The sequence below is a fragment of the Odocoileus virginianus genome, chromosome 11 (genome assembly GCF_023699985.2).
Source record: "Odocoileus virginianus isolate 20LAN1187 ecotype Illinois chromosome 11, Ovbor_1.2, whole genome shotgun sequence".
In the NCBI taxonomy this organism is placed as follows: domain Eukaryota; kingdom Metazoa; phylum Chordata; class Mammalia; order Artiodactyla; family Cervidae; genus Odocoileus; species Odocoileus virginianus.
This window is the reverse complement of record NC_069684.1, coordinates 20,338,679-20,353,760: the sequence shown is the minus strand read 5'-3', so window position 1 is coordinate 20,353,760 and position 15,082 is coordinate 20,338,679. Positions and strand designations below refer to the sequence as shown.

The 15,082-nt window shown below is 39.9% G+C and overlaps 1 protein-coding gene and 1 pseudogene across 3 annotated transcripts in view; one reads left to right on the top strand and one right to left on the bottom strand.

The window, feature by feature from the left end:
* Window positions 1-15,082, top strand: part of RASAL2 (RAS protein activator like 2) — a 389,739-nt gene that overhangs the window by 65,372 nt on the left and 309,285 nt on the right. The gene's annotated exons all lie outside the window — the stretch shown is intronic.
* LOC110128763 (ubiquitin-conjugating enzyme E2 Q1 pseudogene) lies at window positions 3,162-4,957 on the bottom strand (annotated as a pseudogene).

The window sequence follows — 15,082 nt, the reverse complement described above, 5'->3', positions numbered from 1 at the left end:
CTCCTGCGTTGCAGGCGGATTCTTTACCATCTGAGTTATATGTGTCCAGAAAATGAGTGGCCAGTGGATGTGTTTTGTTTGACTGCTTTCTTATGCTTACACGATATATTAAGGGGCCAGGTTAGTTAGACAGGTGTATGCTTGGTTGCAAAACCATTTTATTCTCCAGTAGTTTAACTCACTGCATACACTTTATTTTAATTGTAAGCCTCTTGTCAACAGTTGAGTTTGCAACCTTGCCTTAGAACAAGAGAGAGTGGGACATCATAGTATAATGAAGGAATAGTTTTTGGAATTAGACTAACTTGCATTCAAAACCCTACTCTGCCTCACGTGCTGTGTGTACTTGGACAAAGTAGTTAGCCAAATCTTACTTTATTTGTAAAATGGGGAAAATAATATTCTTTTTAAGGGTTAAATTTAGGAAACAATTTATATGTAGCATTTGGCACATGGTGGTAGCTACTCTGTAAATGGTGGTGATTTTTATTGTAGTAATGGACAGAAGAACCACTAGTATCATGGTAGCTTTCTCAAAATATTAGTAGTACCTATTACTTTGATCCCCTATGCTTTCTTTCTTTATAATTCAAATCCCCAAGTTTTTTGTGGAAATACATAAATGGGTTTCTCCTTTAAAATTTACTTGATGCTTCTCTTAACAGGTACCCATTTCATCCTGATATTTCTGAGGTCATAGAACGTGGGACCAAAAAAAACATGCAAGTGTTAAAAAGTATGGTGATAAAAATGTTTCCTGATGACTTCTAGATTCTAAGGCTTAACTTTAGATTCAGTTTAGTTCAGTCTCTCAGTTGTGTCCAACTCTTTGTGACCGCATGGACTGCAGCACACCAGGCCTTCCTGTCCATCACCAACTCTCGGAGTTTACTCAAACTCATGTCCATCGAGTCCGTGATGCCATCCAACCATCTCATCCTCCTCCTGCCTTCAATCTTTCCCAGCATCAGGGTCTTTTCAAGTGAGTCAGTTCTTCGCATCAGGTGTCCAAAGTATTGGAGTTTCAGCTTCAACATCAGTCCTTCCAGTGAACATTCAGGACTGATCTCCTTTAGGATGGACTGGTTGGATCTCCTTGCAGTCTAAGGGACTCTCAAGAGTCTTCTCCAACACCACAGTTCAAAAGCATCAATTCTTTGGTGCTCAGCTTTCTTTATAGTCCAACTCTCACGTCCATACATGACCACTGGAAAAGCCATAGCCTTTAGATTAGTGGGTAATACTTACTTTGTAAACTCTGTATTGGCAAAATACAGGCTTAAAAAAGTATTAATCGTACTGGAATCAGGGAAAATATATCCTGAAGTTTGGAACATAAGTAAAATAAATAATAGAAGACTTAATTTAGAAATTATTCTTGGAACATAAAATATAGTTTCAAAAGAGTGAAAGTTTAAGCCTATAATGTTTGGTGTTTCCAACTAAATTGTTCGAATTAGTATTACAATGACTATATTGGGTTTTTATTTTAGTATTCTTTATCCTTCTTATATAATTTTTTTAAAATTTAGCATGCATATCATTGCTAAAAGAAACATTGCTTAGGAGATATGATCCCGTAGCATCCATATTGATGTTATCTCTCTGACTATCATGTGTATGTATATATCCTCTAACTAGGCCAGTTACATAATACAGGAGGGTAGACCTGGCATATCTTATTTCAAAGAGGTGCCAAGACTTTGTCTTGACTGACCAGACAGTCTGCTTACAACCTAGTAGTTTTTCAGATGCCCTAGAAAGCAAAACAAAACAAAGTGATGCAGGGTAAGTGTCTCAAAACAAACTGGTTTACATATCTACTTGTTCTTTTCTAAAATGCTTTCAGTTATTAGACAATTATTGAAAAATAAGAAAATCTTTTTATCCCCTTCTGCATGTATTCTGTATAATACAACTTTGGATGCTGTGGACAAAGCAGAAATCCAGTTTGAAACTTCCAGTTATTTCTGGAAAAATTGTTCTGTAGTTTTGAAAACTACAGTAGAACTTGTCCAGAGGGGGGGGAAAACCAGTATCTTCATAAAAACAATAAAGTAATAAAATTATTACTTTATAAGATTGTTAAGAGAATAGATTTTCTCTAAATAAGTAAACTTACAAAATGAAATCAGGATCAGATTGGTAATAAAGGGATCCCATTTATATTAAATTTATTGAGTAAATAATTACCAGTCCTGTCTAATGAACAAAAAGTCAATCAGATAGTCAACAGTGTAACTTGTGGAACATACTGAAAGAAGATACCTTGAGTGCTTCCAATAATGAACAGAATTAGCCCGACTAGAGAAGAGGGAGAGAATAGGAGCCAGGCTTCTTTTGTAGGAGAGAGAAGCTGGATGAAACTTGTTGTATTAAGTATGTCCATCACTCAGAATCCATTGCCTAAAGGATTTGATACTGCTAACTGTGGTGGTCTCTGAGATGTAATAAACTCTGCGTTCTCTCTGATCGCTTCTCTGGCCTCTTATCCTCTCTGTTCCACGTAGGTGAGGGTTCTCCCAAGTGTCTGTCCTGCTGTTTTTCTTTCTCTTTTCGCTCAGAAAGGTCTCAGACATGTTTCCCCTCATATATTATAATTTTAAAAGTTGAGAAATAATTTACATATTATGGCCATCACCCATTAAAAATGTGTGGTTAGGTGGTTTTTAGAATATTACTCAATAACTTGTGCAACCATCACTGCTATCTAATTTCCAAAATATTCGTCACCCAAAGAGAAGCCCTCTATGCATCAATAGTCACTGCCCATTTCCTTTCCCCTCGTCCTTGAAAGTGAAAGTGGAAATGTTAGCCCTTCAGTCATGTCTGACTCTTTGCGACCCTATGGACTGTAGCCCACCAGGCTCCTCTGTCCATTGAATTCTCTAGCCAAGAATAGTGGAGTGGGTTGCCATTTCTTTTTCCAGGAGAGTCTGTGCTACCCAGGGATCCAGTCTGGGTCTCCTGCATTGCAGGAGGATTCTTTACCATCTGAGCCATCGGGCAGGCAACTGCTGATTTACTTTTTGTCATCACAGAATTGCCTATTCTATTCATTTAATATCTGTGGAATCATATTATGTGGCCTTTTGTGACTGGCTTACTTTACTTAGCATAGTGTTTTCAAGGTTCATCCATATTGCAGCATGTATCAGTACTTCTTTTTTTTTTTTTTCAAATTAACAAACTGTAATTGTTTTCCCAAAGATACATTTTTTTTTCATACACATCCATCATACACTGTAACCAAAAAAAGCAGTGTACATGAAATAAGAGAAAATAAATTAAAAATCCATAGCATAGGTAAGGAGGCTCTAGTCTGGAGCACAGCTGAGTTTCCAGCAATATAAGGAGGCTCGAAAGTTTCTTTTATAAGAATGCCTGCTAGCAAGGGTTCCAGCCAGGTGGTTGGTTGGTCTGTAAGTCAGTCTTGAGTACTTGAAACAGTTCTGTGTGTGTTTTTTGTTTTTTTTTTTCCTTAGCGTTTAGAATAGCCATCATTGTCCTGCAATAGGCAGAGCTATCACGTCCAGGAAGAATGAGGGAGGGAACCACAGAGGCAGCCTGAGATCCAAATACAGCATTCAAAGGTAATTGGTCCAGTGGTGCCTGGGGAAGGAGGAAGGGAATGGCACTCCTGGGTTAGCCATCTTCCTTTGGGGGTGTGTACCAGCCGTTTTTTTCGTGGATCTGCACCAAGGACTTGTAGGACTGCTGTGCTCTTGTCAGGCTGTATTGAGATTTGTTGGCTCCAAACTGCACTCGTGCTTTTCCCTTCACCAGTGTGGCACTGATCTGCATAATCACTGACTCTATTGAGTAGGCACTGCTCCAGCCCTGCTTAGTGAGAAGTTCCATGCAGATGGCACCTCCACCCAGAACATACCCTCCAGAGAGGACTGGAGACACAACCCTGACAAACGGCGGGTCAAAGGGGAAGTTATCTTTAAAAGAAAAGTTAAGTAGGATGAAGTCGGCTCCTTCTTTCTCTTTGAGGATCTGGAGATCGTTGTGCAAAGCGCTGTCCTGGTCAACTTTGAGGAGTTTGAGATTCCAATCATACAGACTGTCATTCACGAGTTCGACTGCATAGTTTCCACCTTTGAAACTCTGTGATCGGTATATATCCCTGAGCTCCTTCATCAGCCGGTCAGTAGCCTGCACCGAGCCAGATACCGCACCATTTAAGTAATCTTGCCTCTGGTTCTTTTTAATTTTCTCTAGTATGGCCAAGTTTTCTTTCCCGATGCCATCATCTTCAGATTTCTTGCCCTCAGCTGGCTCTTCTTCTTTCATTTCATAGTGATCTAGGTCTTCTGTGTCCTCAGGCATCTCTTCATCTTCATCTTCTGAAGACACGTCTTCCTGTGTACACTGCTCGGCTGGCAAGGGCTGATCCAGCATCTCCACATCTGGATGCTGAGGGAGGTTATAGAGTTTACACAGGTCGGAGATGATCCTCTTCAGATGCTGCAATAGCAGAGTATTCCCTTTCTTTATGTCCACCAGCCTCTCCAAGACAGCAGCCAAGTTAGGGTCATCGGACTCCACTGACCAGATGGGGGGCACCGCAGGGTATGACTCCGTGATGTTGCAGTGGATGCGGACGGGATCCCCAGGCACCGACCCCCGTGAGGGGAGATGCGGTCTGGACGCGGCCCCCGCCCCGGCCCCTCCGGCCCCAGCCAGCAGGAACTCGCAGCTCAGCTCGTCCAGGCAGGCGCTGGCAATGCGGAAGCGCTCGTGGCCGCGGTGGAAGATGGACTCGAGCAGCTTCAGCTCCCGCCTCAGGCAGGGCCCCGGCCCCCGGCGCCGCCCCCTGGCCCCCCAGCTGCTGCCCCGGCCCCGGCTGCTGCTGCCCCTGCGGCTGCGGCTGCTGCATCCTCCGCTCCGCTCCGCTCCGGGGCCGGCGGGCCGGGAGCCTCCGGCCTCCGCTCCGGGCTCCGCCGCCGCCGCCGCCCGTATCAGTACTTCATTCCATTTTATGACTATATATTCCATTGTGCAAATATCTAACATTCATCAGTTGTTGGACATATGGGTCTTTTTTTTTTTTTTTTTACTCTTTGACTATTATAAATAATGCTGATATGAACATTTGTAAACAAACTTGTTGATGGGTTTTCAATTTTCTTAGGTATATGCCTAGGAATGAAATTTCTGGGTCTTATGGTAACTCTGTGCTTAACTTTCTGAAGAAATTTTGAAATGTACCATTTTACATTCCCACCAGTGATGAGGGAAGATTCCAGTTTTTCCACATCCTTGTCAACACTTATCACTTTCCATCTTTTTCATTATACCCTAAGTGGGTATGAAGTGGAATCTTTATGGTTTTGCTTTGTATTTCCTTAGTCACTGATGATGCTGAGTATCTCCCTATGTGCTTATAGAACATTGGGTATCTTCTTTGGAGAACTGTCTGTTCAAATCCTTTGCCTGTTTTTTTAAAATATTTGTCTGTTTGGCTGTGTCAGGTCCTAGTTCTGGCACGTGGCTCTTTGTTGCAGCTCACGGGCTTCTCTTCAGTTGTGTCTCGTGGGCTCTAGAGCGCACAGGCTCAGTAGTTCCTGTTGCCTCGGCTTAGTTGTGTGGTTGCATGTAGGATCTTGGTTCTCTGAGCAGGGATAGAAGGGTTACAGTCGATGGAGTTGCACAGAGCTGGAAGTGACTGAGTGACTGGACACACATGCACACAGGGTTGGAACCCAAGTCCCCTGCATTGGAAAAGTGAAAGTTGCTCCATTGGGTCCGACTCTGTGACCCCCGTGGACTGTACAGTCCATGTAATTCTTCAGGCCAGGATACTTCCCAACCCAAGAATCAAATCCAGGTCTCCCATATTGCAGGTGAATTCTTTATTGGCTGAGCTACCAGGGAAGCCCAAGAATACTGGGGTGAGTAGCCTATCCCTTCCCCAGGGGATCTTCCAGATCCAGGAGTTGAACTGGGGACCTCCTATGTTACTGGTGGATTCTTTACCAGCTGAGCTGCCAGGGAAGAACTGCGTTGGAATGCTGATTCTTAACCACTGGACCATCAGGGGAGTTCCCCGTTTTTTTAATTGATGGTTGATTTTTAATAATTTTGGATACCAGACTCTTATCAGATATATGGTTGAAAATATATTCTCCCATTCTGCTGATCGTTGTTCTTTTTTTTTTTTCAGTTTCTTGATGGTGTCTCTTGAAGCATGAAAGTTTAAAATCTCAGTGAAGTCCTGTTGCTTTTTCTTTTCTTTTTGTGCTTTCAGTGTCATATCAAAGAAACCATTGACTACTCCAGTGTCACACAGAATTTTGTGTATGTTTCCTTCTGAAAATTTTATAGTATTAGCTTCAAAAGACATCAGGAAAGTGAAAAGACAACCTGTAGAATGGGAGAAACTATTTTAAAATCACAAATAAGTATACTGATAAGGACTAGTGTCCAGAATATATAGATCTATGTTGGGTCAATTTTTGTGTATGGTGGGAGTTATGAAGTCCAATCTCTTGGATAGCATGTCATTCCAGCACTATTTTTGAAAAGACTTCTTTCTACATTATCTTGGTACCCACATCAAAATAACTTGTTCATAAATGTGTAGGGTTATTTCTGTCTCCTTGATCTATAAGTCTGTCTGTGTCTGTACCACACAGTCTTACCTATTAGCTTTGTATTTAGTTTTGAAATTGAGAAGTGTGAATATTTTAATTTGTTCTTTTCCTAAAAGTTAAATACTAATTTCCAACTGCTGAATTGTTTTAGCTATTTGGGAGTACCTTGCAATTCTATAAGTTTTAGAATAAACTTGTCAATTTCTGCCAATATATAATCATCTGGGATGTTTATTGGGATTTTGTTTAATATGTAGATTAACTTGGTGGGGGGAGTATTGTCATTGTAACGATTTCGAATCCATGAACTTGGGATACCTTTCTATTTATTAAGGTCATCTTTAATTTCTTACACTGGTGTTTTATAGTTTTCAATATAGTGGTCTCTCACTTCTTTTGATATATTTATTCTTCAGTTCAGTTCAGTTGCTCAGTTGTGTCCAACTCTATGCAACCCCGTGGACTGCAGCACATGAGGTCTCCCTGTTCAATACCAGCTCCTGGACTTTAGCCAAACTCATGTCCATTGAGCCGGTGATGGCATCCAACCGTCTCATCCTCTGTTGTCCCCTTCTCCTCTTGCCTTCAATGTTTCCCAGCATCAGGGTTTTTTCCAGTGAGTCAGTTCTTTGCGTCAGATGGCCAAAGTATTGGAGTTTCAGCTTCAACATCAGTCCTTCCAATGAACACCCAGGACTGATCTCCTCTAGGATGGACTGGTTGGATCTTCTTGCAGTCCAAGGGACTCTCAAGAGTTTTCTCCAACACCACAGTTCAAAAGCACCAATTCTTCGGTGCTCAACTTTCTTTATAGTCCAACTCTAACATCCATACATGACCACTGGAAAAATCATAGCCTTGACTAGACCTTTGTTGGCAAAGTAATGTCTCTGCTTTTTAATATGCTGTCTAGGTTGGTCATAACTTTTCTTCCAAGGAGTAAGCGTCTTTTAATTTCATTACTGCAATCACCATTTGCAGTGATTTTTGAGCCCCCAAAAATAAAGTCTGCCACTATTTCCACTGTTTCCCCATCTATCTGCCATGAAGTGATGGGATCAGATGCCATAATGTTAGTTTTCTGAATGTTGAGCTTTAAGCCAACTTTTTCACTCTCCTCTTTCACTTTCATCAAGAGGCTCTTTAGTTCCTCTTCACTTTCTGCCATAAGGGTGGTGTCATCTGCATATCTGAGGTTCTTGATATTTCTCCCGGCAGTCTTGATTCCAGCTTGTGCTTCCTCCAGCCCAGCGTTTCTCATGATGTACTCTGCATATAAGTTAAATAAGTAGGGTGACAGTACACAGCCTTGATGTACTCCTTTTCCTATTTGGAACCAGTGTGTTGTTCCATGTCCAGTTCTAACTGTTGCTTCCTGACCTGCATACAGGTTTCTCAAGAGGCAGGTCAGGTGATATGGTATTCCTATCTTTTCCAGAATTTTCCACAGTTTATTGTGATCCACACATTCAAAGGCTTTGGCATAGTCAATAAAGCAGAAATAGATATATTTCAGGCACTGTCTTGCCTTTTCAGTGATCCAGTGGATGTTGGCAATTTGATCTCTGGTTTCTCTGCCTTTTCTGAAACCAGCTTAAGTATCTGGAAGTTCACGGTTCACGTATTGTTGAAGCCTGGCTTGGAGAATTTTAAGCATTACTTTATTAGTGTGTGAGATGAGTGCAATTGTGAGGTAGTTTGAGCATTCTTTGGCATTTCCTTTCTTTGGGATTGGAATGAAAACTAACCTTTCCAGTCCTGTGGCCACTGCTGAGTTTTCCAAATTGCTGGCATATTGAGTGCAGCATGTTCACAGCATCATCTTTTAGGATTTGAAATAGCTCAACTGGAATTCCGTCACCTCTGTTAGCTTTGTTTGTGGTGATGTTTCCTAAGGCCCAGTTGACTGACTTCCCATTCCAGGATGTCTGGCTGTAGGTGAGTGATCACATCATCGTGATTCTCTGGGTCTTGAAGATCTTTTTTGTACAGTTCTTCTGTGTATTCTTGCCGCCTTTTCTTAATATCTTCTGCTTCTGTTAGGTCCATACCATTTCTGTCCTTTATTCAGCCCATCTTTGCATGAAATGTTCCCTTGGTATCTCTAATTTTCCATCTCTAGTCTTTCCCATTCTATTGTTTTCCTCTGTTTCTTTGCACTGATCACTGAGGAAGTCTTTCTTATCTCTCCTTGCTGTTCTTTGGAACTCTGCATTCAAATGGGAATATCTTTCCTTTTCTCCTTTGCTTTTCCCTTCTCTTCTTTTCACAGCTATTTGTAACGCCTCCTCAGACAGCCATTTTGCTCTTTTGCATTTCTTTCTTGGGGATGGTCTTGATCCCTCCCCTGTACAATGTCATGAACCTCCATCCATGGCTCATCAGGCACTCTTGTCTTTCAGATCTAGTCCCTTAAATCTATTTCTCACATCCACTGTATAATTGTAAGGGATTTAATTTAGGTAATACCCAAATGTTCTAGTGGTTTTCCCTACTTTCTTCAATTTAAGCCTGAATTTGGCAATAAAGAGTTCATAATCTGAGCCACAGTTAGCTCCCAGTCTTGTTTTTGCTGACTGTATAGAGCTTCTCCATCTTTGGCTGCAAAGAATATAATCAGTCTGATTTTGGTGTTGACCATCTGGTGATGTCCATGTGTAGTCTTCTCTTGTGTTGTTGGAAGAGGGTGTTTGCTATGACCAGTGCATTCTCTTGGCAAAATTCTATTAGCCTTTGCTCTACTTCATTCTGTACTCCAAGGCCAAATTTGCCCTTTACTCCAGTTGTTTCTTGACTTCCTACTTTTGCATTCCAGTCCCCTATAATGAAAAGGACATCTCTTTTGGGTGTTGGTTCTAAAAGGTCTTGTAGGTCTTCATGCAGAAGTGAAGTGAAGTCGCTCAGTCATGTCCCACTCTTTGGGACCCCATGGACTATAGCCTCCCAGGCTCCTCCATCCATGGGATTTTCCAGGCAAGGGTACTGGAGAGGGTTGCCATTTCCTCCTCCTGGATCTTCCAGACCCAGGAATTGAACCCTGGTCTCTCACATTGCAGGCAGCCGCTTTACCCTCTAAGCCACCAGTGAAGTACAGGGAAGTAGGTCTTCGTAGAACCCTTCAAATTCAGCTGCTTCAGCATTACTGGTCAGGGCATAGACTTGGATTACTGTGGTATTGAATGATTTGCCTTGGAAATGAACAGAGATCATTCTGTCATTTTTGAGATTGCATCCAAGTACTAGATTTGGACTCTTTTGTTGACTATGATGGCTACTCCATTTCTTCTAAGAGATTCTTGTCCACAGTAGTAGATATAATGGTCTTATATTATTCATTTTTTTATGTTCCTAATAATTGATATTCAGTGAATGGTTTTTAGAACTGAAGAAATATTTATTCCTAAGTATTTTATTCTTTTTCATACTATTTTGTTAAAGAAAAAGAGAGTGATAAACCATATGCAGCAAAATAAGAACATTGGGAGAATCTGGGTAAAGAGTATGTGAGAATTCTTTGTACAGTTCTTTCAACTTTTCTGAGTCTAAATTACTTCAAGATAAAAAGTTTAGAAAACACTGCACAGAAGGAAAGTATGGCAACTGGTAATGGAATTAGCTCTCATATTTGCCAATACTGTTTACTATTTGCCAATACTAGGTGGGGTAGCCAAAAAATGTGGTGCATTTCAGGATGCCAGTTAAACATCTGTCTTTTGTTTTGGCTATTATTATTGTGCCAGTAATCAGATAAATTGTCATTTCTGACTCTAATTGTTAAAAAAAAAATTGGTTCTGTCTAAATAGAACAGGCTCCAAATCTTCATGGGAAACGTATTTAATTTTTAAGCATCTAAGCGAGAATTACAGTGATAAAATAGCATCATGGGATGTGTATGTATGTATGTATATGTGTGTTGTGTAAACTGTATTTCCCCTTTCTTGTTCTCAACATTTTCTAGAAAATAAGCTGTCGTTATGTTTGTTGATGTCCTTTTCCTCTAAGAGTGCTGTATTTTTTTTCTTTTCTTTTTTCAGGAGACATAAGTATGTATGGCTCGTAATTGAGCATGGTATTAAAAGCCTGATCTCAGGCAGTCTGGCAGTAGTTGATAAACTACTTATTTTGGTGGAGTGATGTATTTTAATTTTTGCTTATTTTTCCCATTTCATGAGAGCAGAGTTTTCAGTTTTTTCTAAAGACATGCTTTTGCTCTTCAAACATTTCGTATATGTATGTGTGTGTGCATGTGCACATGTGCGTATATAAAATTATTTAGAAATAGTGAACATGGTGGCCATGCCATGCATCATGCAGGATCTTAGTTTCTCAACTAGGGGATCAAACCTATGCACCTTGCTGTGTGGAAGCTTGGAGTACTAACCCTTGGACTGCTGGGGTAGTTCAAGTGCTTGAGTTTTTAATCAAATGAGCGTTAAGGCCAGAAGTATGTAGATTCGGTGAACATGGTGATTGAGCTTTTCGTTAAGTCAGCCTTAGAGCTGAAACTATGTTTTATTCGTTTTTTTATGTTCCTGATAATTGATATTCAGTGAATGTTTGATTTTTAGAACTGAAAGGAACCTTTGAGCCAGACCTCCCTCCTAATTTCACTGTTGAAGAAGCTGTGTAAGATGGTAGAACTGCATTCATGACCTTTCCTCTTCTTTATAAGCTTGTGCATACACATGCATATTCTCACACATTTCTCCAGACCCACTTTTGTCTCTATTGCAAATGCCAAAAACCTGGTTTTCCAAAGTCATATTCATCTGTTTTCAGCTTCCTAAGAGTAAAACAAGACCTTGTTTCCTAAAGGTCCTGGAAACAAAGGAGATAGATAGAAGGAGTTTTTTTTTTTTTTTTAAATGAGTTATGTGCTGTGGTCTTAGTGTTGTGAAGGGTGAAAATAATAGCTGTGTGACAATACCAGTGTGGTCATTTAATGGATTTTTAAATTAATGCACTTGAAAAATCAAGATGTGTTATCCAAATAGCAATAATTTTTTGAGGAAAGTTTTTAATGAAAACAGACATCTTCATAGAACTAAAATCAGTAGGCGCCTAGTATGAATAAGATGCCACTATAAGTTCTATATAATTTTAAGAGACAGCAATAGGTATCTCATTATTAGTATGTTTATTCAAGAAGGAAACAAAAATAAGGGAAAGAAATTAGTGAATGCAAGTCACTTTTTAGTTTAAAGTTTTAGTCATTTTTGTGGATTTTTTAGTTTTATTGCAATTCTTTCTAGCTTCTGTTCTGAGAAATGCATTTTCAGTTGTTATTCAAAGCAGTCAAACAAAAAAACTTTCCTAATTGATACATCCAGTGAGAGATTGTTTTCTTCTACCAACATCTGGCAAAATACTTTCTAATTTAGTGAGGTTTTTTTTTTAAAGGCTTTTAGCAGTGTGCACGCTGAGAATGTGCATAAGCTACTAGTTATTGGTGTTTTATGCTATTTAAACACAGTGACAGAATGACAGTGGACTTTAGCCCCGAAGACTTGAAGTTTAAATTAGAGAGGCAGATAAAGAATGACAGAATGAGAGAATGAGGATTTATAGTTTCCTATAACTGTTGTGAAACAGTCATGTAAATGACTTTACTGTGCTTTTTTTCTTATTGTTGATATCTATATCATACAAGAGAGAAATAATTTCCAGTATAAAAGATGAGCTTGTTTTTCAGATAATCAAAATAATAGATTTTTCAGTTACTTGAGAGTACTATTTTGAAATCAGCAGTTTGCATAATTCAGTTCTTTTTAAAGTAGTTGTATGAGAAAGAAAGATCTAAAAACAGACAGCTGCTTTTAAAGGGGAAAACAAGTTTTTAACTATGTCTAAGAGCATTTTTAAAAATAACAGTTCATCTTGGATTTAGAGTGTGTTTTCAATGTTAACTAAACAACCAGATTTTCCTGTCAACTTTGGAAACTGCTGAGGGTTAGCTTGATTCATGCCATAAGCAGATGGCATCTTGCTTCTGGCAGAATGGGCAGAAAATTCCTCAAGCACCCACCTGCGTATGTTCTAGTCTTCATAAAATCCTGTGTACTTTTAAACTTAAATACTCTCTACACTTTTAGCACACTGATTAAAGTTGAAATCAGAGATAGTACACAAATAGCTAAGGGTTAGTCTTATTTCAGGTCCTGTGACAAACCAAAAAAATGAAAATGGTAGACTAGAAAGTAAGCTGTCTTATTACTGGCAAAATAATACATTTTCATGCTTTTCTAGGTGGTGCTAGTGGTAGAGAACCTGCCTACCAATGCAGGAGATGTAAGAGATGCGAGTTCAGTCCCTGGGCTGGGAAGATCCCCTGGAGGAGGGCATGGCAACCCATTCCAGTATTCTTGCCTGGAAAATTCCATGGACAAGGAGAAGCCTGGCCTGCTGCAGTCCATGGGGTTACAAAGAGTCAGACAAGACTAAACCTGTAATACACACATACACAGATACATTGTTGTTCAGTTGCTAAGTGTATCTGACTCTTGGCGACCCCATAACCTGCAGGAAGCCAGGTTTCCCTGTCCTTCACCATTTCCCTGAGTTTGCTAAGATTCATGTCCTTTTGAGTTGGTGATGCCATCCAACCATCTCATCATCTGTTGCCCCCTTCTCCTCTTGCCCTCAATCTTTCCCAGCATCAGGGTCTTTTCCAATGAGTCAGTTTTTTGCCTCATGTGACTAAAGTACCTGAGCTTCAGCTTCAACATCAGTCCTTCCAGTGAATATTCAGGGTTGATTTCCTTTAGGATTGACTGGTTTAATTTCCTTTCTGTCCAAGGGACTCTCAAGAGTCTTCTTCAGCACCACGGTTTGAAAGCATCAATTCTTAGGCGCTCAGCCTTCTTCATGGTCCAACCCTCACATCCATACATGACTACTGGAAAAACCATATCTTTGACTGGATGGACCTTTGTTGGCAACTTAATAGTTAAAGAACTTAATACTAGTTCTTTTAACATCTAATGGAAAAACCCTGAATGAAAGTTTTTGGGCAACCTAATGGATGTATTCTCCGAGAAGAAAATTAATCAGAAAGCTTATTACTAGAAGCCTTTCCCCCCCCACACCTTTAGCTTAATTTTCAGAGATAATTCCTTTAAAATACTTCATAAAGGACTGATTCATAATCAGAAGTTTTCACGAGTAATCTGGGAGAGGGCACTTTTGAGTATGGTATTTTGATTATGATATTTTCTACTCCCACTTTCATGTCTCATTTTTAAATTTGGGATTGTGGTATGTTCTGCCTTGAGTGGAACTTGAAAGTCTCAGCAATAGCACTGCTAGCTTTGGAAATTAGTAGAAATGCATAACGGGCTCTGTATTTCTGAAATTTTTGCCTATAAGTTTATGTTCAGCCTCACAGCAGTCAATGGGGCTGTCTCTACCATCGTATGAGCAGTGGATAGTGGGTCATACAGGATGAACTCTTCTGTAGTCAGTTCAGTTCAGTCACTCAGTTGTGTCCGACTCTTTGCGACCTCATGGACTACAGCACGCCAGGCTCCCTGTCCATCACCAACTCCCAAAGCCTGCTCACACTCATGTCCATCGAGTCGGTGATGCCATCCAACCATCTCATCCTTTTTGGTCCCCTGCTTCAGCATCAGTCCTTCCAATGATTATTCAGGACTGATTTCCTTTATGATTGACTGGTTTGATCTCCTTGCTGTCCAAGGGACTCTCAAGAGTCTTCTCCAACACTGCAGTTCAAAATCTTCAATTCTTCAGCGCTTAGCTTTCTTTTGGTCCAACTCTCTGTCCATGGGATTTCCCAGGCAAGAATACTGGAGTGGGTTGCTATTTCCTCCTCCAGGTGATTATCTTGACCCGGGGATCGAACCTGTATCTCCTGCAGGCAGGTTCTTTACTGCTGGTGCCACCTGGGAAGCCCCAAATCACTGTACACTTTAAAAAGATATATATTAAAAAACTTTGGTTTCCATATATGATCTGTAGAACATTTGACATAAGCATAACTAGCATGTACAGTTATGCCTAGCATGCCTGGGAAATCCCGTGGATAGAGGAGCCTGGTGTACTGTAGTTCATGGGGTCACCAAGAGTTGAATATGACTGAGTAGGCACATGCACACAGTGAGCTGAAGTTATTTGTGGGTCTATAAATTTATTCTTTTAAATACAAAACTAATTTTTATTTAAATTTAAGATTGCTAAGACAATGAGGACTGATCAGTGAAATTATCCTTAGTTTTCCTCTTTTGTTTTTTATTTTTTTTTTTAGTTTTCCTCTTTTATTAGAACAGCAATAGAGCTATAGAGGCTATAATCTTTAAAATTATATTTAGCATTGGTATACACAGTTGCCTACCTGCTCTTTAAAATGTGCCATTTGTCAATTTTTCTACATTTTTATGACTACCTTTTTTTGTTTTAAAGTCAGTGTGTACTCAAAGAAAAATGCCTAATGTCTGTTTATATTTGAATATTTCCAAGTCTT